The sequence below is a fragment of the Bos indicus genome, chromosome 4 (genome assembly GCF_029378745.1).
Source record: "Bos indicus isolate NIAB-ARS_2022 breed Sahiwal x Tharparkar chromosome 4, NIAB-ARS_B.indTharparkar_mat_pri_1.0, whole genome shotgun sequence".
In the NCBI taxonomy this organism is placed as follows: domain Eukaryota; kingdom Metazoa; phylum Chordata; class Mammalia; order Artiodactyla; family Bovidae; genus Bos; species Bos indicus.
The window spans coordinates 100,639,403-100,664,444 of NC_091763.1; positions in this window are offsets into that span (position 1 = coordinate 100,639,403).

Below are 25,042 nucleotides of genomic sequence, written 5' to 3' on the forward strand. Positions count from 1 at the left end.
ATATGCAATATGCCGGCTCCCGGCAAATAGGGAAGGTGAGACTTCACAAATATCACATAGTTAATAAAGCATGTAACCAGAGTTTGGATTCCAGTAGCTGTATATAATGAAGAAGGCAATGGCACCCCACTCCAGTACTCTTGCCTGGAAAATTCCATGGATGGAGGAGCTTGGTAGGTTGCAGTCCATGGGGTCGCTAAGAGTCGGACACGACTGAGCAACTTCACTTTCACTTTTCACTTTCATGCATTGGAGAAGGAAATGGCAACCCACTCCAGTGTTCTTGCCTGGAGAATCCCAGGGACGGGGGAGCCTGGTGGGCTGCCATCTATGGGGTCACACAGAGTCGGACACGACTGAAGTGACTTAGCATAGCATAGCATAGCATAGCTGTATATAAAGCTAAATTCTGCTGTGCAATTGAAACTTATTTGTAACACCCAATTATTGTTTGTATTACTCATTTCCAGTTATTTAGCTTTAGTGGTGGCATGATGTGATTAAAGAAATAACTTTTCACTGGCATACATAAATAGAAGTCTAATATTTTGTCTTCAGTGTACATTAGATTTATCAGGTTTTATTAGGTTTGGTCATGTCATGCATTCATAAAATCTGGCCAAATATCTTGGGTAATATAAAAGCAGAATGTATTCTGCTTGGGAGGAAAGTTCTCTATTTTTATCAATTCAACAAATTGTTCTGGTTATTATATTGGGGGAAGAAAGGGAAAAAGAATACTCAGTTGTGTTGCTACATATTTCAAAACAAAATCAAAGGGCTTGTGAGGGCCAGAAATCAATCATCTCAGAATAATGCCCAAATCAGTCAATGTTATTAACTGTATATCTGTGTTTTTAGAGTGCTGACAATAGTCTTACCTTCTTTAGGTCAAGGAGTGACAACAGAATAATGCAGGGCACTGGAACTAACATAGACCAAATATACCCACTGGCTTAAAGTTCCCAATGTTCTCCTGTAAATTAGAAACCTAAATCTACAGGGCAGAGTTTCTACTTACACATACTGCAATCTAAGCCTTTTATTTCCACTCAAAAACTTTACAAGTAATGGCTACAATTTACTTGCCATGTTCTTTATCTTGATTCTTCCCTTCCCCATCATTTGTGCTTAGGTGTGTATATATAGAAGCTTTTTTCCTTCTTGTCACCCATCTGCTTCTTGCTGAGCTCAAACTAGGTAACAACCACCTATCTGTGATCAAATGCTCTCCTCCAAGCCACACATCATGACAACAGGGAACATGTCAGGCAGGAGGAGGGAAAGGTGGCTAATTTTAAAGAATGGAAGCTGTGATTTGGACACAAATAGGTTGGTAATAATCCCTGAATATACCTGCCACTTAGAACAAGAGGAGAAAAAAGCCAAACAAGCAGAATGGGTATGATAAAGTATAGTTCTGATTTCAGATTCTCAGGGTTATAAGAAACTGAAAATCGTTCCTTTTATGACACAATACAAGCGGGTTGTCCAGGGTGTACGCGCACGCCTCCAGGGAGGGGGCGGGGCTCTGCTTTTGGCAAGCTGGTCTACAGCTGAAACCTTCCTATGATCCCTGGCTCTGGGCTGCCTGTAGTCCTTCCCCACTGGGTGCAGTAGGGAGGAACTACTCATTTTATTTGGCAGTTTTTCCATTCTCAACATAGACCTATCTGCCACCCCCACCCTCCACACCTACTCTTTTCTAAAATAAGCATGTTGTTACTTCAAATTTTTCTGATATGGCAAGTCTTTAGACTTTCTAACCATGTAACTAATCCTAGAATCTTTCCAATCTTTCCAAGGTGGTAAGCTACCTTTAATGGGGACAATGTTGTCTCTAACAGAGAGCAGAGATATTGTCTCTGTCTCTAACAGAGAGAGAGAGAGCAAATTGGGACTGACACCTTGTTCCAGTATATGGCTATGAATTCACTGAAATGTCCACTCTCTTTATGGAGGCCACATTGCATGGCTGACTTCCATTGAGCTTACTGTCTACTAAACTATCTCATATGTCTGCATTTTACCCAAAATCCATTAATTTGACTTATAATTGTACAGAAGTAAATTATCTTACATAGATTTTTATTAATTTTCATTTTGAGAGACTGTATCAATCATTCTGTTTTATTAAAGATATCTTTGGATCAAAAAATCAACACTGAATGCTCTCAGATGACAGGAAGGGATACTCAGCAGTAAACATCTTGACTCTGGTTTCTTGTGACCATTTGGGGAGAGGATGTTTATTTTTTTTCTGGTTTTCATCAGCATGCCAAAAATAAGATATTTAACTGAGAACCATAATCTATGAGGCTCTTAGGATCATCAGTCTGTTTCTCTCACTTTTGATTGCAGGGTTGTACCAGGAGATTTTTAAAAACATACTTTACTGTGGACGTTTAAAAATATATACAGAACCAAAAAGAACAGAACAGTAAATTCAATATGCCTCTCCTTTCATTTGAGTTCAACCATTTTAAATTCCTGGCCAATCTTGTCTCATCTATACCCGTACTCATTCTGCCTGAATTATTTTGAGGCAACCACAATTTATCTCTAAATAATTTGCTATATGTATATTTTAAGAATAAGGCCTCTTTGTTCTAACAAAAGAATATTATAACTAAAAAGGAATATCAATAAAATATAAACGTTATCCTTAGAATCATCAGGTATTCAGATTGTAGTCACATTTCCAAAATTATTTTTAAATTTATTTCTTGACTTCACTCTCTTTTTCCTTTGTTCTTTCCTTTTATTTTAATTTTTCATTTTGTTTGAATCATTATATATGTATTTTAACTGGTTTGCATGTCCTTTTCTCTTAAGGCTCTTTTCATTTCTACAGTTTGTGAAATTTTATATTGTTTTGAATAAACTTTACATATGTATTTATATATATGGATCCTGTAGAACTTCTCACAGTTTAAATTTTCTGATTGCATCCACACAGTGTCGCTTAATATATTTTGTATGTTTCTCTGACTATTGAATTACTTAAAGTTCATTAGTTAGATCTGGAGACCTGATCAGATTCAGGTTCCTGTTTATTTATTTACTTTTGCAATACTACTTCATAGGTGGTGCTTTGCTGTGCTCTTCCATTAGGGGCTATGTGATGTTTGGTTGCCTCTATTTCTGCAACATTAGCAGCTGTTGGCATCCATTGCATAGATTCACTAATCCACTGGATGTTATATGATGTTCGTAATTAAATTCTGTCATTCATTATTAGCTGGAAGAAAGACATATAAAAAGAAACATCCTTTCTTCAACTCTCCTATAACCATAATGTGAAGACTATGCAAGAAAAGCAGGGTAAACACTTACTTCCCTTTATATATCAGTTTAAATAAAAGTATCAGTTAAAATATATTTAATCAGTTTAAAAATAATAAGCCAATTATCTAGCATCTCCCAAAGCTGACCAGTAGTGTGTGTTGTATTTAGTATCATGATGCTCTCATGGACTTAAATGTATTGAATATGTTTAATCTATTGTATTTATCGCCTTTTGTTTTGGTGCTTAAATTGTCCCTTCTTTATGCAATTGTATCATTTAGTTTGGCTCCTCACTCCTTTTGATAGGACCTACTAGTCTGGTAAGTCCATAGCTTTCTGATATGTCAGGGTCAACTTACATCAAGAGTGTTGACATTGTAAACAAGGGACCAAGAGCTCTACTAAGTCAAGCATTTAGAGCATCTTTCTTGAGGGAATAAGAGGAGGCACTTTGATGGCCAGTGCATTTTAGATTTTGCTTTCCAAAACAAAGAGAGTTTAATAAAACCTAGAAAGAGAGTTACAGTTTAATACTTGGTTTCATGTTCAAGGATGGAGCATGAATTGTCCTGGTAGACTTTTCTTGGATAATAGAATAGATTGTACCACTGAGAAATAATAACAGCATAGAATCACGGCCAACTGAAGTAATGCTTTTAGATTCAACATTTGTTTCTGTTTTCGGTGATCCTATATTCAAATCCATAACAGTGCCAAAATCATGTAATCAGAGAGACAAGTGTACATGGAAATTATGATAAAAATACCATCTCACATTTGTATAATGTTTTGAACTTTGCATAGCACTTTAACATACATTATCTTCATTTGATTTCAATCTTTATGACAGATGTTTAAAGAGAAAAATAAACTCAAGGATTATGCTACTTGGTTTTACCATCTGGGGAAATCTCAGTGGATTTTCCTGCTCTACAGTTTAAAGAATGAGGAAATAATGTGAAACAGTAGACAGATACCATCGACTTCATTCTGGTAGTCTTGGTACCAGACTTTTTTCAGTTGTAGTACTGAAAAAATAAAGTTAAGCTTATAACATTGAAATGAAGTCAGTTAAGGTTATAAACAGGAGTAGCAACTTTTCTCCACAGTATACAGATGTATCATTTTTACAATATGTATATTTATGAGCACAGTTGGATACACCAAAGATTTTTATGCTGGGTAGATGGCAGCCTGGTTACTTGACCAAATGCATTGATCTATTGCTTTTTCCAGATTGAAAATTTTCCACCTTGTGTTTTATCTGTCTCATTTTTTTAATTCCTATTTTTTTCCAAGTTCACCAAGAAGTTGGAGTGCTGAGTATCCCCAACTATTTTAGTGACATGTATAGAAAATGAAGGAGTATTTTTTTTGCAGAGAGTTTCACTTCTGGGCTTGAAGAAACTCTGAAGAATGATTTCTAGTTACCTTCACCTTTTAGTATTAATCACACCTAACTTTCTACTATGGTTGCGATAGGTGCATTTGTTACCTATCTCTACTACAAGATTGTGGTTTCATGTCCTAGTAGAACAGATAAAGATGGGATGGGATGCAGGCCATGTGTGAGGCACAGCAATAGACAGAGTATTAAGGACATGAAGATGAATGAGACAAGCCCTGCTCATCAGGATGTTCATGGTGGTGATTGCAGAGGGAGAGGGGCAGATTGTAAAGACAGTCCCACCACAGCACAATCAGTGCAAAGGTGGAGAGATGTGGCCTATAACATGAGGGTGGAGGAGGAGGACACCTGACCCATCCTTTTATCCCAGGTGCTTAGCACAGTATTGTGAGCAGAAGACAGGGCTCATTGGTTATTGCAAGTAAAATTATGTTGAGATTTGTCAATATTCCATGAGAGGAAAGGATTATACTGTTATCAACATTACATTTTCATCAAAGTGATTTATTTTCTGAGAAAAAAGTATTTTTAAATAATCTGCATCAGACACCCTTTTCAAGAAAAGGCACAGAACAATGTAGAGTAGCTAAAACTGTTCTCTTTGGTGGGATTTAGGGATCTTCGAGCATCTTTCACTGTCTTAGTACACAGGATTGATGCAGCTAATTGCATCATCTGTGTTCTGCTTCTCTTCTTCCCTTACTGCACTACCAGATACCATACGTGTGATTATTAATAATTTTTACAGTGTGATTTATTTCTGAAAAGTTGCCAGAAATGATTATTAATTCCAGACCGTGAGCCAGGTGCTAGAATCTCTATGGCTTATCACCACCCAAGCTGGACAAGATAAGGTCACATGCCCATCTTGCTATTCTGTTACTCTCCATTAAACAGATGATGCAGAAAATTCTGCTTAAAAGCACATCTTTTCAAAGGAGTTGATCAAAGAACTTGCCACTAAGTAGAGGAGATTATTGACTTTAACCCAAAGATCTATTGTTGATAGACTACCTCTAAGCACCTAAGTTAATGGTCTCTGTCTACAAAGGCCTTTGATATACCTTTCATCTTCATATGAATGTATGCTAGTTTAGAATTTGCTTAGTGGAAGTGAGAAATAGATTTAAGGGCCTAGATCTGATAGATAGAGTGCCTGATGAACTATGGAATGAGGTTCGTGACATTGTACAGGAGACAGGGATCAAGACCATCCCCATGGAAAAGAAATGCAAAAAAGCAAAATGGCTGTCTGGGGAGCCCTAACCTGTGAAAAGAAGAGAAGCAAAAAGCAAAGGAGAAAAGGAAAGATATAAGCATCTGAATGCAAAGTTCCAAAGAATAGCAAGAAGAGATAAGAAAGTCTTCTTCAGCAATCAATGCAAAGAAATAGAGGAAAACAACAGAATAGGAAAGACTAGAGATCTCTTCAAGAAAATTAGAGATACCAAGGGAATATTTCATGCAAAGATGGGCTCGGTAAAGGACAGAAATGGTATGGACCTAACAGAAGCAGAAGATACTAAGAAGAGGTGGCAAGAATACACAGAAGAACTGTACAAAAAAGATCTTCACGACCCAGATAATCACGATGGTGTGATCACTCATCTAGAGCCAGACATCCTGGAATGTGAAGTCAAGTGGGCCTTAGAAAGCATCACTATGAACAAAGCTAGTGGAGTTGATGGAATTCCAGTGGAGCTATTTCAAATCCTGAAAGATGATGCTGTGAAAGTGCTGCACTCAATATGCAAGCAAATTTGGAAAAGTCAGCAGTGGTCACAGGACTGGAAAAGGTCAGTTTTCACTCCAATCCCAAAGAAAGGCAATGCCAAAGAACGCTCAAACTAGCGCACAATTGCACTCATCTCACACGCTAGTAAAGTAATGCTCAAAATTCTCCAAGCCAGGCTTTAGCAATACATGAACCGTGAACTTCTTGATGTTCAAGCTGGTTTTAGAAAAGGCAGAGGAACCAGAGATCAAATTGCCAACATCTGCTGGATCATGGAAAAAGCAAGAGAGTTCCAGTAAAACATCTATTTCTGCTTTACTGACTATGCTAACGCTTTTAACTGTGTGGATCACAATAAACTGTGGAAAATTCTGAAAGAGATGAGAATACCAGACCACCTGACCTGCCTCTTGAGAAATCTGTATGCAGGTCAGGAAGCAACAGTTAGAACTGGACATGAAACAACAGACTGGTTCCAAATAGGAAAAGGAGTACGTCAAGGCTGTATATTGTCACCCTGCTTATTTAACTTCTATGCAGAGTACATCATGAGAAATGCTGGACTGGAAGAAGCACAGGCTGGAATCAAGATTGTTGGGAGAAATGTCAATAACCTCAGATATACAGATGACACCACCCTTATGGCAGAAAGTGAAGAGGAACTAAAAAGCCTCTTGATGAAGGTGAAAGTGGAGAGTGAAAAAGTTGGCTTAAAGTTCAACATTCAGAAAACAAAGATCGTGGCATCCGGTCCCATCACTTCATGGGAAATAGATGGGGAAACAGTGGAAACAGTGTCAGACTTTATTTTTTTGGGCTCCAAAATCACTGCAGATGGTGACTGCAGCCGTGAAATTAAAAGACGCTTACTCCTTGGAAGGAAAGTTATGACCAACCTAGATAGCATATTCAAAAGCAGAGACATTACTTTGCCAACAAAGGTCCGTCTAGTCAAGGCCATGGTTTTTCCTGTGGTCACGTATGAATGTGAGAGTTGGACTGTGAAGAAGGCTGAGCGCCAAAGAATTGATGCTTTTGAACTGTGGTATTGGAGAAGACTCTTGAGAGTCCCTTGGACTGCAAGGAGATCCAACCAGTCCATTCTGAAGGAGATCAGCCCTGGGGTTTCTTTGGAAGGAATGATGCTAAAGCTGAAACTCCAGTTGTTTGGCCACCTCATGCAAAGAGTTGACTCATTGGAAAAGACTCTGATGCTGGGAGGGATTGGGGGTAGGAGGAGAAGGGGACAGCAGAGGATGAGATGGCTGGATGGCATGACTGACTCAATGGATGTGAGTCTGAGTGAACTCCGGGAGTTGGTGTTGGACAGAGAGGCCTGGCGTGCTGCGATTCATGGGGTCGCAAAGAGTCGGACACGACTGAGCGACTGAACTGAACTGAAGGTGTCTTAACTACCATCAGTATTATTATGGCTACCTTTAATAATATTTTAAGTATCAGCTTATCTTATTTGACTGATGATAAATTTCAGAAACCCTCAAGTCTCCAAAGGCTTAGTGTATCTTCTTTTTGGCTAACAGTTGGCTCTTATTTATTTATTAACGAGGTCAATCAATTATCTGGCATTTTTTACATTTCCAACAACTGACACTTTCAAATGATGGGGCATGTCAGGTCTCGAGCACCCTCAAGGTCCATCAAGAAACACTGAGAGGGAAGTAAACCTCCACCCTTGGTGACAGTTTTTAGGAACTCGCCATTTCTCTGATTAACTTCCATATGCTTTTCAAAGTCTCTGCTCTGCTATTTTCTTTCCAGTTTTACTTTTAGGTGAATGAATTTCTCTTTCTCCAGGTCTCTGTTTATGCTACCGTGGATTTCTAGTTTCTCACTCCATGTCCTGTATGATTAAAAATCATATGCAAATCAAGCTTTACTTAGATAAAAGTCTCAGCCCATCTGGGATATGATGGAGTGAGATTAACAGTCTCCACTATGTCCTTTTCTAACTTCTCATTAAAATAATAATGACAAATAAAACAGAAAGCTATTCACTTGGAAGCTATGGATAGCAGTCAGCGGTTTATTACAAGAAAAAAAATTTTTCTATTGTTTGTTACATGGACAAACTTACAGAAAAATCACAATTAGTTGATTAGGTCAATCTAATTAATAGCTTCAGCCAACAAAATATTGTATAAATCTGGCTTGAAAACGAAAATCTAATACCAAAGTGCCTCTCAGTAGAAATTTAGGAGTTGTCTCCTAATCAGTTTTCTCTTTCCACCCTATATACCATTTGTATCTCACTGGAAATTCTATTTCTGTACTTACTTAGAATATACAATTCCTGGTACAAAACAAGGCATGGATAGTGTGGTAAGTTAGTGGTGGAGAATCTCACACAGTGATGTAGACTCTCCATAGAAGGCTTGTGTGATGAAGGAACTATCGGAATAACAGAAACCTTAATGAAAGGCTTGTTGGAGGAATACAGTATATGTGGTCAATAAGAACCACACTTTCTTAAATTTCTTTAAAATAAAAATTCTTAGTAACGTTAGTTAATTATGAGATTTAAAGATAGTTGAATGGTATAAGTGCAATGGTAAGAATTTTTGCAGTTAATATAAAGAATAGTCACTTGAACATTTGGAAAGACTCTTACCTCTTTGTAAGATATTTCCGTAAAATAAACAGCAAAAAATAAGATAGATGTCTTCCACTAAGTTATGGGAAGCCCAAATGCACATTTGAAAATCTTTAGGTTGGTGATTTAGTTTTTTAAATTTAAAAATTATATCAAAATCTGTAATCACTGAATAATAAAAGTAAACAAAACCTCTACTATAAGGCAAGATAGCCGACCAATGAGAAATCAAAGGAGTAAAAAATTTTAAATATAAATTATGAGCAACCAGAGCTGCTATGACAACATATTTAAATAGTAGGTACCTTATTATAAAAGCAGTGTTGGAACTGTATTAAAATAACATTACTATCTATTTATTATTTGTATGACTATATACTTTTTATTTGTTTAAATAAATGTGCTGTTGCAAAGCTCAATTTGTTTCTTACCTAACTTTGTAAGTGCTCATAGACAAGAAAAATGTTGAAAGGGATGCTTTGTTGAATTGACAGGAAAGAAATACACGTATTTAACATATACATTTTGATAAATTTTTACATATGCATGTGAAACAAATGCAATAAAAATAGTGAACATAGCCATCACCGCAGCCCCCCGCTCCAAGTTTTTTCATGCTCATGTAATCCTTCACTCTCACCCTGCACTGACCACTTCTTAGCATCTGCCAACAACTTCTCTTTGGCTTTCTGTCATATAGGTTAGTTTGCATTTCTTATAAGTTTATATAAATGGAATCACATACAACTATTTTATCTGACGTCTTTCACTCAGCACAATTACTTTGAGCTTCATCCATTGTTGTTTCATATACCAAAAGTTCATCATTTTTATTACTGAATAATACTGTGTAGATATGCTATAATTTGTTTACTCATTCACATGTTGATGGACATTTGGATTATTTCAAGGTTTTGGCTGTTAACAATAAAGCTTCTAGAGAATTTGTGTATAAGTCTTTGTACAGACATATACTTTTATTTCTTTTGAGTGGATTCCTGATAGTGGAGTGGCTGGATCACATGGTGGGTGTGAGATTACCTCAGCTTGATGTGTCCCTCTGTAGTCATGTTAAAAGGCCCAGGCTTCCAAAGCTTGGAAATAGGAGCTGGTACAACCAAATTCTTTAATACCAACAAACAGATTTAAGAAAGATCTTTTTTAAAACCTATCACTTAAATTACCATTTCCAATAGCAACAAACATTAAAGTATTGCTATGGCCTGAATTTTTTTCTACCAAAATTCATATGCAAAAGTCTCAACCCCCAGCCTTAATGGAAGTCCTGTGTGCTTGCTAAAAGCTTTAGTTGTGTCCAACTCTTTGCTACTCCATGGACTATAGCCTGCCAGGCTCCACTGTCCATTGCATTCTCCAGGCAAGAATGCTGGAGTGGGTTGCCATGCCCTCCTCCAGGGGATCTTTCCGATCCAGGGACTGAACCCGAGTCTCTTATCTAGCGCCACCTGGGAAGCCCTATTGGAGGTCAGTAAGGGTGGGTCCCTGATCCAACAGCATTGGTGATCTTATAAGAAACAGCATAGAGGTCTCTCTCTCTGTTTCTCTCCACTACGTAAGGACATAGTGAGAATGCAGCCATCTGTAAGTTGGGAAGAGAGCACTGAAGCCGAATCAGCCAGCACCTTGAACTAGACTTAACATCCTCCATGACTCTGAGAAAATAAATTTGTTGTTTAACTCACCCAGTGTATGGTATTTTGTTATGGCAACTAGAGCAGTGTAATACAAGTAACTAGAAATAGGTCTCACAAAAGAAATTCATCGTCTTTGGCTAGAAAATTGTTTAGAAACTTCATTGAAAGACACTGAGAAGATTTAAAATTTATTTGAAAGACAGTATAAGGAAATCAGTTGTCCTTGGATTTGTTGTTCAATCGCTCAGTTGTGTCCACGTTTTTATGACCTTATGGACTGCAGCATATCAAAATACAAAATTAATATTAAAGATACTTTAAACAAAATCCCATGTAAAAATGTCCACTTTTAAATGGTGGATGTATCTGAGAGGCCATAACAAAGAAATTAGAAAATATTTGTAATAGTCTAATGAGCAGTCCTGTTCACCAGGCTTCCCTATTATTCACTATCTCCTGGTTTGCTCAAACCCATGTCCATTGAGTCAATGACGCCATCCAATCATCTCCTTGTTTGTCACCCACTTCTCCTTCCTCAATCCTTCCTGTCTCCCACCGCAATCCTTCCCAGCATCGAGGTCTTTCTCAGTGAGTCAGCAGTTCGCATCAGATGGCCAAGGGATTGGAGCTTCAACTTCAGCATCAGTCCTTCCAATGAATATTCAGGGTTGATTTACTTTAAGATTGACTGGTTTGATCTCCTTGCTGTCCAAGGGACTCTCAAGAGTTTTCTCCAGCACCACATTCGAAAGCATCAACTCTTCAGTGCTCAGCCTTCTTTGTGGTCCAACTCTCACAATCATACATGGCTACAGGAAAAGCCATAGCTTTGAATATACAGACATTTGTCAGCAAAGTGATGACTCTTCTTTTTAATATGCTGTCTAGGTTTGTGATAGCTTTTCTTCCAAGCAGCAAGCATATTAATAAATGTATGAATTAAGTTTAATTCTAATCAAACTCAAGACAGTCACACAATTTTAATCAAAAGCCCACCTGATGCAAAGAGCCAACTCATTAGGAAAGACCCTGATACTGGAAAATGTTGATGACAGGAAGAGAAGGGAGTGATAGAGGATGAGATGGTTAGATGGTATAACAACTCAATGGACATGAGTTTGAGCAAATTCTGGGAGATAGTGAAGGACAGGGAAGGCTGGTGTGCTGTAGTCCATGGGGTCAAAAGGAATTGGACACGACTTAGTGACTTAACAGCAACTTAGATTTTGATACAGTGCTTGAATCATAGTAGGAATTTGAATTAATAAGTGATTCTTTTCATTCTTCTTTGTGGCTTGCTTTTAGTTTTCTAATGTTTGTTTCCTGATATTTATTTTTTCACTTGGAAACTATAATCCTAGTAATACCTATACAACCTAAGAAAGTGATGGGTTTGAAGCTTATATAAATATGTATATATATGTTGGTGTTACTGTTCTGTCGCTCAGTCATGTCCAACTCTTTGTGACCCCATGGACTGCAGCACATCAGGTTTCCTTCCCATCCTTTATGGTCTCCTGGAGCTTGCTCAGACTGATGCCCATTTAGTCAGTGATACCATCCAACCATCTCATCCTCTGTTGTCCCTTTCTCCTCCTGCCTTCCGTCTTTCCCAGCATTAAGGTCTTTTCTTATGAGTCAGCTCTTCCCATCAAGTGACCAAAGTATTGGAGCTTCAGCTTCAGCATCAGTCCTTTCAATGAATAGTTAGGACTGATTTCCTTTAGGATTGATTGGTTTGATCTCCTTGCAGTCCAAGGGACTCTCAAGAGTCTTCTCCAACACCACAGTTCCAAAGCATCAATTCTTTGGTGCTCAGCTTTCTTTATGGTCCAACTCTCATATCCATACATGCTGTTGCTGCTGCTAAGTCGCTTCAGTTGTGTCTGACTCTGTGCGACCTCATAGACAGCAGCCCACCAGGCTTCCCCGTCCCTGGGATTCTCCAGGCAAGAACACTGGAGTGGGGTGCCATTGCCTTCTCCAATGCATGAAAGTGAAAAGTGAAAGTGAAGTTGCTCAGTTGTGTCCGACCCTCAGCAACCCCATGGACCGCAGCTTTCCAGGCTCCTCCGTCCATGGGGTTTTCCAGGCAAGAGTTCTGGAGTGGGGTGCCATTGCCTTCTCCGATCCATACATGACTACTGGAAAAACCATAGCTTTGGTTAGACAGACCTTTGTTGGCAAAGGAATGTCTCTGCTTTTTAATATGCTATCTAGATTGGTCATAACTTTTCTTACAAGGAGCAAGTGTCTTTTAATTTCATGGCTGCAGGCACCATCTGTAGTGATTTTGGAGCCCAAGAAAATAAAATCTGTCACTGTTTCCACTGTTTTCCCATCTATTTGCTATAAATCGATGTGACTGGATGTCCTGATCTTTGTTGTTTGAATATTGAAATTTAAGCCAGCTTTTTCACTCTACTCTTTCACTTTCATCAAGAGTCTCTTTAGTTCCTCTTCATTTTCTGCCATAAAGGTGGTGTCATCTGCATATCTGAAGTTACTGATGTTTCTCCCGGCAATCTTGATTTCACCTTATGATTCTTCCAGCCCAGCATTTCACATGATGTACTCTGCATAGAAGTTAAATAAGCAGGGCAACAATATACAACCTTGATGTACTCCTTTCCCAATTTGGAACCAGCTGTTGTTCCATGTCCTATTTTAACTGTAGCTTATTGACCTGCATACAAGTTTCTCAGGAGTCAGGTAAGGTGGTCTGGTATGCCCTTCTCTTTATGAATTTTCCATAATTTGTTGTGATCCACACAGTCAAAGGCTTTAGTATAGTCAATGAAGCAGAAGTATATGTTTTTCTGAAATTCTCTTGCTTTTTCTATGATGCAACAGATGCTGGCAATTTGATGTCTGGTTCCTCTGCCTTTTCTAAATCCAGCTTGAACACCTGGAAATTTCTTGGTTCACATACTGTTGAAGCCTGGCTTGGAGAATTTTGAGCATTACTTTGGTAGCATGTGAGATGACTGCAATTGTGCAGTAGTTTGAACATTCTTTGGTATTGCTTTTCTTTGGGATTGGAGTGAAAACTGACTTTTCCAGTCCTGTGGCCACTGTGAGTTTTCCAAATTTGCTGCCATATTGTGTGCAGCACTTCAACAGAAACATCTTTTAGGATTTGAAATAGCTCAACTGGAATTCCATCACCTCCACTAGCTTTGTTCATAGTGATGCTTTCTAAGGCCCACTTGACTTCACATTCCAGGATGTCTGGCTCTAGGTCAGTGATCACACCATCGTGATTATCTGGGTCATGAAGATGTTGTTTGTACAGTTCTTCTGTGTATTCTTGCCATCGCTTCTAAATATCTTATTCTTCCTTTAGGTCCATATTGTTTCTGTCCTTTGTTGTGCCCATCTTTGCATGAAATATTCCTTTGGTATCTTTAATTTTCTCAAAGAAATCTCTAGTCTTTCCCATTCTATTGTTTTCCTCTATTTCTTAGCATTATTAATTAAGAAAAGCTTTCTGAGGTATATATGTACATAGGCCTTAATGTCAAATGTAGAAGTGAATGTATTGATTTCACAGCAGATAATAAATAATAAAGTTTGTTCATTTATATTACCTCATTTCTCCTCTTTTTCCACTTCCTCAGGCATATCTGTGACTTTTGTCCTTGTCCATTTTCAGCAACTCATTATTAAGTAGGTAGATTTCTTTCAGAATTTATAAAATATCCATGTATTGCTCCTCATTAGATGTATCGTTATTGACCTTTTATACCTTTATATGTATTTAGTGCTCTGTCAGGCTTTTTCTTTCCCTAATTTAGCCACTTAGTTAGAATTTGTTCATGCTACTTTGGCTTTTGATTCCTAAGATTTTCCATCTTCAAGTGGGTGTGAAATGAAGAAAACCTTACCGCTATATTTCCTGATTTTTTTGTTTGCTTAGGAAAATGCCTTCTAGTTTATGAAATATCCTCCAACTGGAATAAAAACTTAGAAGCATGTAGAAGTTTTGAGTTACATCTCTTTGTTCCTAATATATTGTAGATCAATACAATGCCATCTAACGTTGTTTGGGAGAGGAGTCAGAGGTCAGTTTACTGATTGTTTTCTTTCCGAATGACATGCAGGCTGTGCCTGAATAATTAGGGAATTTCTTCATTATATTTGGATTTCTGTAAATTCACTGGGATAGGTACATATTTCTTTCAGTCATCTTTCTTTGGAATCTGACTATTCAGGTCTTCTTTATTTCAGGAAATTTCTATTATATATTTAAAATTTATTCCTTGTGTTCTAATTTTCTTTCACAAGAGCAATTATTCAAAAATTGAATTAATTGTCTTTTCTTATTGTTGTTTTCTGTCTAGTCATTGTGATCTCATCTTTTTACTCTGAATTCTATGTGATTCCCTCTCCCCCAAGATTTACTTTCCTACCACTGAAAAGACTTACTCTACTGTAATTCAATTCCTTTCTGCTTCTAATGGGATTTCAAATACTTTAAAGGTTTTAATTTCCTCTTCAGTTTCTTTGGTAGGCTTGTCAGTTACCTTTCCTTTGTATTCTATTTTTGAACCTTCATTGATATCCTGCATTATTTTTGGTCTCTCTCACCACTTAATTCATGAACTCAAGTTATCTCTAAATTCCTTAAGCATATAGAAAAATTTGCCTTACATTTCTTTCTGTTTTGTTTGGATGCATTTTCCAAAGAATCTTTCATCTATATTACACGTGTGTCTGTTATTTTATTTTTTGCTTTCATTCCATATAAATGAATGCAGTTCATTCCCAGCCTTCTATTAATATTTGTTCCCCTCCCCCATTGTAAAAGATATATTCCCCAGCTTTCCTTTTTGTAGATGTTGCCATGGTTGAATTGTCCCCTTAATCCTTGACCAAAAGAACTGTATGATGATACTTAGTGTCTTTGATTTTGTCATTTAACCATTGATGTCATTTATTGATGTCATTCCTTCCCAAGTGGGAAGGAATGGGCTTGGATAGTGTATCATCAGCAGCCATAGTTTAACTGTTATTTAAATGGAGTAGGACCCTACGGTTCTTGCCCCTCAATGTCCTCAGCCTGACTTTCGTCTGTGGAAAAACTTTAGCTGAAGAATAAGTTTAATCATAGAAGTGAGAACATGCAGAAACAAAGAAAAGCAGTCAAAGAAGACCAAATAACAGTAGTTTAGTCATTTAAGGCATAGTCAAAGACCTTTAGTTCCTTCTCAAAGGCTATAGATAGTATTCAAGCCATATCCTTTGGGGTGTCTTATAGATACTGAAATCCCCACCTAGTAGACGAAATTAAGTAGATGATGACCAGGCTGCAGCCATGACTTATGCCACCACAATTCTGTCAGCTGGCCTCAAAGAAATGGGAATAAATCAATATGCAACTGAAGAGTCACTGTACTCAGTCGAGATGACGTTGTCAGAACTGACTGCTATTTCTGCATGTAGCCCCTTCCTCAGCCTATAAAAACTCTTGTCCACTGAGTGCCAGGAGGTGGAATTGACCTTTTGACAGGTGTCTGCCCTCCCCTTCTGGTTGCTGGCATCCAAAATAAAGCAAACTTTCCTTTCCACCAACCTGACTTCTTTATTGGCTTTTGAGTGGTGAACTGCTGTTTCCCTCTTTCAGTTGCATTATGTCTGAATATATTTTCTCTGTCTAGAATAGGTATGAATTACCCTGGCTAGGAGAACTAAGGAATTAACAACACTGGTGTTTTGACACAATAATAATGATTCGTAAATTATTATATATAAATATTTCTATTGAGATTTTCCAAGTTCTGATCAAGTATACCCTCTTTCATGAAACTTTCCCCACTACCCTCCTTCCCGATGGTATCCCTCACTCTGATAGTCTTCTGAAGCCCCCTGTTAGCACGTGATGCCAGGTTAAATAGGTGCTGCCGTGTAGTGCTCCCTATGGTTTCTCCTGGATAAGTCATGACTCGCTAACTTAATGTAGGTTCTCTGATGGCAAGAATGTGCCTTTTACTTTTGTTTCTTTTATGACTCTCAAGAGATTTTATGGTACATTGGAAGCACACATGTAACAGTTCTTGATTGGTTATTGACTAAACTGTTATCTTTTGGAAAGATAAGATTGGATTACCTCTTTGATTCAAGTAATTATGTTTGAAAGAAACAACATGTTTAAAGTATTTCCAATATCCCAAATAGTTGCTGGGTACTATCAAACATATTGCGTAATTTTTATCCTTTGATAACACAGTAAGTTTTATTAACACTGTTTTACAGATGAAAAATAGTATGACCCACTGATGAATTAACTCTCCAAGTTCTCACAGATAATAAAACATAGAATTAATAATTAAATGCTTCCTTCTAATATGACAACTCATGTTTTCTTCCTCAAGGTATTCAGTGGCACTTCTTGTGGAATTCAGTTATTCCTTATAGAAATAAAATGTTCTCTCCTTGATTTAAAGGTTACTTCCTCAGAGTTTAGACAAGATATATCCATATATTGCAGTAGGAAATGGCAGTGACTCTAGTATTCTGGCTTGAAGAAACCTATGGACAGAGGAACCTAGTGGGCTACAGTAGATGGGGTTGCAAAGAGTTGGACATTACTGAGCACACAAGTACACATGCATGCACCCATATTTTGAAATTTTTGTTTTGGTATAATTAAACTGAGAAAAGTTTCACAATCTCCTTCCCACTGAATCTTGACATTCTGAAGGTATGGAACTCATTCTCATTATCCAAAGTGGCTGCCAGAGTTACAGCCATCACTTATGTTACAAGTGGCACAGTAGAGGAGGAGGAAAAGGGGCATTTCAATGAAGTCAGTTGATAACTCCTAGTTGTCGTTTAAATGTAGTTTTCTTCAGTGGCCCATCAGTTCAGTTCATTTCAGTTCAGTCGCTCCGTCGTGTCTGACTCTTTGCAACCCCGTGAATCGCAGCATGCCAGGTCTCCCTGTCCATCACCAACTCCCGGAGTTTACCCAAACTCATGTCCATCGAGTCATTGATGCCATCCAGCCATCTCATCCTCTGTCGTCCCCTTCTCCTCCTGCCCCCATCCCTCCCAGCATCAGGGTCTTTTCCAATGGGTCAACTCTTCACATGAGGTGGCCAAAGTATTGGAGTTTCAGCTTCAGCATCAGTCCTTCCAATGAACACCCAGGACTGATCTTTAGGATGGACTGGTTGGATCTCCTTGCAGTCCAAGGGACTCTCAAGAAATAGATGGGAAAACAGTGGAAACAGTGTCAGACTTTATTTTTGGGGGCTCCAAAATCACTGCAGATGGTGATTGCAGCCATGAAATTAAAAGATGCTTACTCCTGGGAAGGAAAGTTATGACCAACCTAGATAGCATATTCAAAAGCAGAGACATTACTTTGCCAACAAAGGTCCATCTAGTCAAGGCTATGGTTTTTCCAGTGGTCATGTATGAATGTGAGAGTTGGACTATAAAGAAAGCTGAGCGCTGAAGAATTGATGATTTTGAGCTGTGGTGTTGGAGATAGTGAGTTAAAATAATGGACAGAGGAAACACATGACAGTTAGGGTTTGGCAGAAATTCTTATAAAACTCATTGATGCCTCAGAGGACCAGAGATCAATTAATTATATGAGAGAAAGCTGAAAGGAACTATAGCAAGCATCACTGCATGGATTCAGAGAATATGAAAATAAAGGAAACATGATTGACAGTTTTATGTCAATGCCAGAAATGCATCTTTGAAGAGATTAAGATCAAAGGACAAAGGGTAGCAGGGTTTCCATTTCCAGAAATATGTTCCTTTTGCTAAATGACGGACCCCTGAACTTCATGTTCATCTATTAATTCAAGTATTTATTTATTCAATAATTATTTCAGTAGCTTTATTGAAATACAATTCACCTATCATGACATTCATCTATTTAAAGTGCACAAGTCAATAGGTTTTAGTATATTTACAGAGTTAGGACATTACCACTGCAATCTAAGTTTTAAATATTCCCATTAGCACAAAAAGAAACCCTGTTCCCATTAATAGTCACTACCATTTCTCACTCCTCTTTCTTCTTTCTCCCCTGCTACAGTCATAGGCAGCCACTAATCTTCATGTCTTTATAGACTTGTCTAGTATAGATATTTTATAATAATGAGATTATGTGATATGTGGTCTTTTGTGACTAGCTTCTTTCATTGAAAACATAATGATTTCAAAGTTCATCCCTATTGTAGCAAGTATTAGTAATTGAGTCAATAACTATTTTTGAGTGTAAATTATGTAACAGGCTCAGTAAGTCAAGAGGGGTATAACTTCAAACAGGGGAGACACAGTGCCTGTCCTCATAGAGCTTTTAGCTTAATGGGGAAAGGCTTCAAACAGTCATCACACTAATAACTATATAATTACAATTGTGATGAATATAGTGTGGGTATCACAAGGATACCAAAGTAAACTGAAATGTCAAAGAAGGCCTTTTGGTTAAAGTCATATTTAAATTGAGGACTCAGCTATGAGAAAGAATTGGCCAAAGAAAGAGGCATCAACACATGATTATTGAGCTCCTGCTATATATCAGGCCAACTACAAGGTCAGGAATCAGAGAGATAAAGACATGCTTATTGTCTTGAAGCAGCTTTTGACATAATGAGGCATGACAATAAATAATACACAATGGCAACATTGTGACAAATGCTGTAAGAGTGGTAAACCCACTGCGATTAGGAGCTTAGAGGAGAGGCATCTGGCATGGTCAGGGGACTGAGGCTTGAATAAACCTTCATGTGGAAGTTGATGTATCAGCCGAGTTCTAATGAAGAAAAGGAGCCATCCACTTGAAGAATGACCAGAAGGTTGTTCCAGGCAAAAAGAGCAAAGTCAGCAAGCTTTGAGATGACAAGAGAGCAGGCTGCTTTCAGAAAGTGCATTCTGTAGCAGAGATTCTCGAAAGTGTCCTCATTAATTCAGGAATCTGTAATGGGCTCTAATCTTTTATCTGTTTTCTAACACCATAGATTTGGATTGTCTCCAGGTATGAGCGATGTAGCTCCATACTTTGCCTGTGTTCCTTTTAGAGAAAGCATTTTAATGAAAGCTGCAGTATTCTAAGAATGTAACTACCCCATCACATGAGATTGTTCTGCACTGTTGCATGTTAAAATGAATCATTGTGTGTAGCACTTATTGCATATCCGGGAGATTACTCTGTAGATCCATATTTAGTTAGGCTTATTGAGTTTGGCTCATATTATTAACATTATTATGGAACTAATAATGGATGTATGTTTCATTTTCCATTGGTAGGGCATTCTAGTTATAATACTCAAGTAATAGCTCAAGAGATATTTTCAATAAAATGTCCCATTTATAGTCACTAGTGGAAAAATAAAACACTCACTCCTCTGGCATAAAAATTTAAGTTTACTAAAATGAGTTTAACTCAGTGACTGAAAGAATACTGTATTGAGTCATGTCAGCTAGATCTTTGAAGAAAAGGTTAGAGGAGAAAAGAACTCAAGTTTGGGACCAGGACCTATTGGTGAAGAATTCAACTTCCAGGTAATGCTTAGTTCAGTTCAATTCATTCACTCAGTTCAGTTCAGTTCAGTCGCTCAGTTGTGTCTGACTCTTTGTGACCCCGTGAATCACAGCACGCCAGGCCTCCCTGTCCATCACCAACTCCTGGAGTTCACCCAGACTCACGTCCATCGAGTCAGTGATGCCATCCAGCCATCTCATCCTCTGCTGTCCCCTTCTTCTCCTGCCCCTAATCCCTCTCAGCATCAGAGTCTTTTCCAGTGAGTCAACTCTTTGCATGAGGTGGCCAAAGTACTGGAGTTTCAGCTTTAGCATCATTCCTTCCAAAGAACACCCAGGGCTGACCTCCTTTAGAATGGACTGGTTGGATCTCCTTGCAGTCCAAGGGACTCTCAAGAGTCTTCTCCAACACCACAGTTCAAAAGCATCAATTCTTCGGTGCTCAGCCTTCTTCACAGTCCAACTCTCACATTCATACGTGACCACAGGAAAAACCATAGCCTTGACTAGACGAACCTTTGTTGGCAAAGTAATGTCTCTGCTTTTGAATATGCTATCTAGGTTGGTCATAACTCAGTTGTGTCCAGTTCTTTGCAACCCCATGGAGTGCAGCATGCAAGGCTTCCCTGTCCATCACCAACTCTTGTAGCTTGCTCAAACTCATATCCATAGAGTTGGTGATGCCATCCAACCATCTCATCCTCTGTCTCCCCTTTCTCCTCCTGCCATCAATCTTTCCCAGCATCAGGGTCTTTTCTGATGAGTCAGTTCTTTGCATCAGGTGGCCAAAGTTTTGGAGTTTAAGCTTCAGCATTAGTCCTTCCAATGAATATTCAGGACTAATTTCCTTTAGGGTTGACTGGTTTGATCTCCTTGCTGTCCAAGGGACTCTCAAGAGTATTCTCCAACACTATAGCTCAAAAGCATCAATTCTTTGGTGCTCAGTCTTCTTTATGGTCCAACTCACATCCACACATGACTACTGGAAAAACCATAGCTTTGACTGTATGAAGCTTTGTCATTAAAGTAATGTCTGTGTTTTTTAATATGCTGTCTAGGTTTGTCAGGTAATGTTAGTATCACAGAAAAGGATCTAATACATGGGATGGATAAGAAAACTCATGAGGCTCAGATTCATATCAGGAATTTGTCAAGATAGTACTTGGATCATAACTCTATTTCTGTGCTCTAATTCTAGAGTATAATATGGAGAGCGACTAATGGAGCAGGTTTGAAAGATAGCTATGAATGGTCAGTAGGTTGAATCCTCCTCATGGGAAATCTGTTTTTGCCTTTATGGTTCAGAATATGTTGACAGGAGTTGAGGAGCTATAGCTGCTGCTGCTTATTTGGATGAGTTAAGATCTCTGAGAAAATATTTTCCTTCTATCATGCTTGCTATGTGATTAGAGCATCCTCATAGTTCATCTGAAATTTGGGGGAAATCTATGGATCTCTGGGCTGTAGTGGAAGGAGCAGTCTTCCATGCCACTAGGAGAACTGTGTCTGCACTCATTCCAATAGTTCCTTTCAAATAGTTTTCTACAATTTGTGTTGTTGGTGGTGGTCTATTTGTTTTTTTTTTTTTTTTTTAACTGGGTGCTTCAGAGAACCTCAGAATAATGAGTAGTGTTTAGCAGCAGGAATTACTGAAATATATCTTCATGGATATAAATACATGATCTTACAAGATGTGTTATCCAAAAAAAATATTGATTGAGCAGCTACTATGGAGCAGGCTCAGTTTTCAATGCAGGAAATGAGTAATGAAAGGCCTGAAGGAAATCAATTCTGAATATTCATTGGAAGGACCGATGCTATAGCTGAAATTCCAATACTTTGGACAACTGATGGGAAGAATTGACTCATTGGAAAATACCCTGATGCTGGGAAAGATTGATGGCGTTGCAAAGAGTCGGATATGATTGGGCCACTGAACTGAATTGACTGAGCGATGAACAAGGAACATACGATTCCTACCTTCATGGAACTTAGGTTATAACATTTCATTACTATGTAGATAAATCACAGGGTCAAGAAGGGGAACCTTGTCAAGGTGAGGCTCCTTTTTATGCCCTAATCCCTTGCTGTCTTCTACTTAGTGTTCAGATCAGGCAGAGGTTAGAGCATTTGCATTTAGGTGGCAAGAGCTGCATAAAGAGTCTAAGAAGCTATGAAAGGAACTTGACCAGGAGATGTAACTAAAGAGTAAAATTATTCCTTGCAGGAAAGATAATCTAACTTCAGTTTACTTTCTATGCCTTATCTTAATTTTTTTATTCTTTAGCTTTTAAAAAAGTATCATTTTAAATTCTTTCCTTCTAGATTTTTTAAATTAACTTATTGACCTGCCTTCATTAAGTAGCTCAGTTGGTCATTATTCCTTCTCACTAGGGATAGATAAAACAACCCAAAATTTTAAAAAAGAGTTTCTCTCTAAGCTGCATTTCAAAGCTTAGGTCCTGAGGAAAAATAAAAGCCACACAATAAAGTTAGGAGAATTGGGAGAGTGGAATGGAAGCAAATGAAGCTGAATCATCAATTTCTCCAGACTGGTGGTTCCCCTGGAGAAATCCTGGGATGAGGAAAAAACTTCCTGATGTTTCTTTAGGATCAGAGAGTGAGACCTAAGCCAATTTCTGGGGGTGTAGAACTCCTTGGAAAGATGTCAAGACCCCAGAGAAGAAATGCATCTGGGCAGAGGTAGTCTTAGATAACGTCACAGTTTCTTGAACCCTAGCATGTTGTCAAAGCAGCAGAATAAAATGGTTACTTTAAACTCAATATGATGAAAGCATGGTGGAAAGGGCTACCAGATCCTGAGGTGCCACGTGAACAGCATCAATTGTCATCTCTGTAGCAGTTTGTGTGTTGAGCTCTCCAAGGACCAGGAGTGATGACAGGTGCCTTAGTGGAGTCTTGTTTGGTCAAATTATTCTGACTCTCTGATGGTGCTCTCCCAACTCCCTAATACACACACACACACACACACACACACACACTCTTATATCTGATCTCTATATGCTCCTTGTGGCAGAGTCACAACTCTAGGTGGATAAAGGTCCTTAAACAGAAGAAGGTAATATAGTTTGTGGCCTGAGACTCCTTCTTGCTGTACTTGCTTTAATGTCTCACCATATCTCCCTGAAACTGGAGACCAAGGAGGTTCTTTGGGACCAGCTTGAACCAATGTATTCTGGCTTCTAGGGCAATAGTAGAAAGAGATACTCAGGAGAGAGTGATCTGAGGAGAAATTATGATGATCTTGGTTTAGGTCACTTTCCTTAAGTTTCGTGAATCTGACATTTAATCAGAACATTCAGTTTGGTTCAGTTCAGTTCAGTTGCTCAGTCATGTCCGACTCTTTGCGACCCCATGAATCGCAGCACACCAGGCCTCACTGTCCATCACCAACCCCTGGAGTTCACCCAGACTCACGTCCATCGAGTCAGTGATGCCATCCAGCCATCTCATCCTCTGTCGTCCCCTTCTCCTCCTGCCCCCAATCCCTCCCAGCATCAGAGTCTTTTCCAATGAGTCAACTCTTCGCATGAAGTGGCCAAAGTACTGGAGTTTCAGCTTTAGCATCATTCCTTCCAAAGAAATCCCAGGGCTGATCTCCTTCAGAATGGACTGGTTGGATCTCCTTGCAGTCCAAGGGACTCTCAAGAGTCTTCTCCAACACCACAGTTCAAAAGCATCAGTTCTTCGGCACTCAGCCTTCTTCACAGTCCAACTCTCACATCCATACATGACCACAGGAAAAACCATAGCCTTGACTAGATAGACCTTTGTTGGCAAAGTAATGTCTCTGCTTTTGAATATGCTATCTAGGTTGGTCATAACTTTCCTTCCAAGGAGTAAGCGTCTTTTAATTTCATAGCTGCAGTCACCATCTGCAGTGATTTTGGAGCCCCAAAAAATAAAGTCTGACACTGTTTCCACTGTTTCCCCATCTATTTCCCATGAAGTGATGGGACCAGATGCTGTGATCTTTGTTTTCTGAATGTTGAGCTTTAAGCCAACTTTTTCACTCTCCACTTTTACTTTCATCAAGAGGCTTTTTAGTTCCTCTTCACTTTCTGCCATAAGGGTGGTGTCATCTGCATATCTGAGGTTATTGATATTTCTCCCGGCAATCTTGATTCCAGCTTGTGTTTCTTCCAGTCCAGTGTTTCTCATGATGTACTCTGCATATAAGTTAAATAAGCAGGGTGACAATATACAACCTTGACATACTCCTTTTCCTATTTGGAATCAGTCTGTTGTTCCATGTCCAGTTCTAACTGTTGCTTCCTGACCTGCATACAGATTTCTCAAGAGGCAGGTCAGGTGGTCTGGTATTCCCATCTCTTGAAGAATTTTCCACAGTTTACTGTGATCCACACAGTCAAAGGCTTTGGCATAGTCAATAAAGCAGAAATAGACGTTTTTCCGGAACTCTCTTGCTTTTTCCATGATCCAGCAGATGTTGGCAATTTGATCTCTGGTTCCTCTGCCTTTTCTAAAACCAGCTTGAACATCAAGAAGTTCACGGTTCATGTATTGCTGAAGCCTGGCTTGGAGAATTTTGAGCATTACTTTACTAGCGTGTGAGATGAGTGCAATTGTGCGCTAGTTTGAGCATTCTTTGGCATTGCCTTTCTTTGGGATTGGAGTGAAAACTGACCTTTTCCAGTCCTGTGACCACTGCTGACTTTTCCAAATTTGCTTGCATATTGAGTGCAGCACTTTCACAGCATCATCTTTCAGGATTTGAAATAGCTCCACTGGAATTCCATCACCTCCACTAGCTTTGTTCATAGTGATGCTTTCTAAGGCCCACTTGACTTCACATTCCA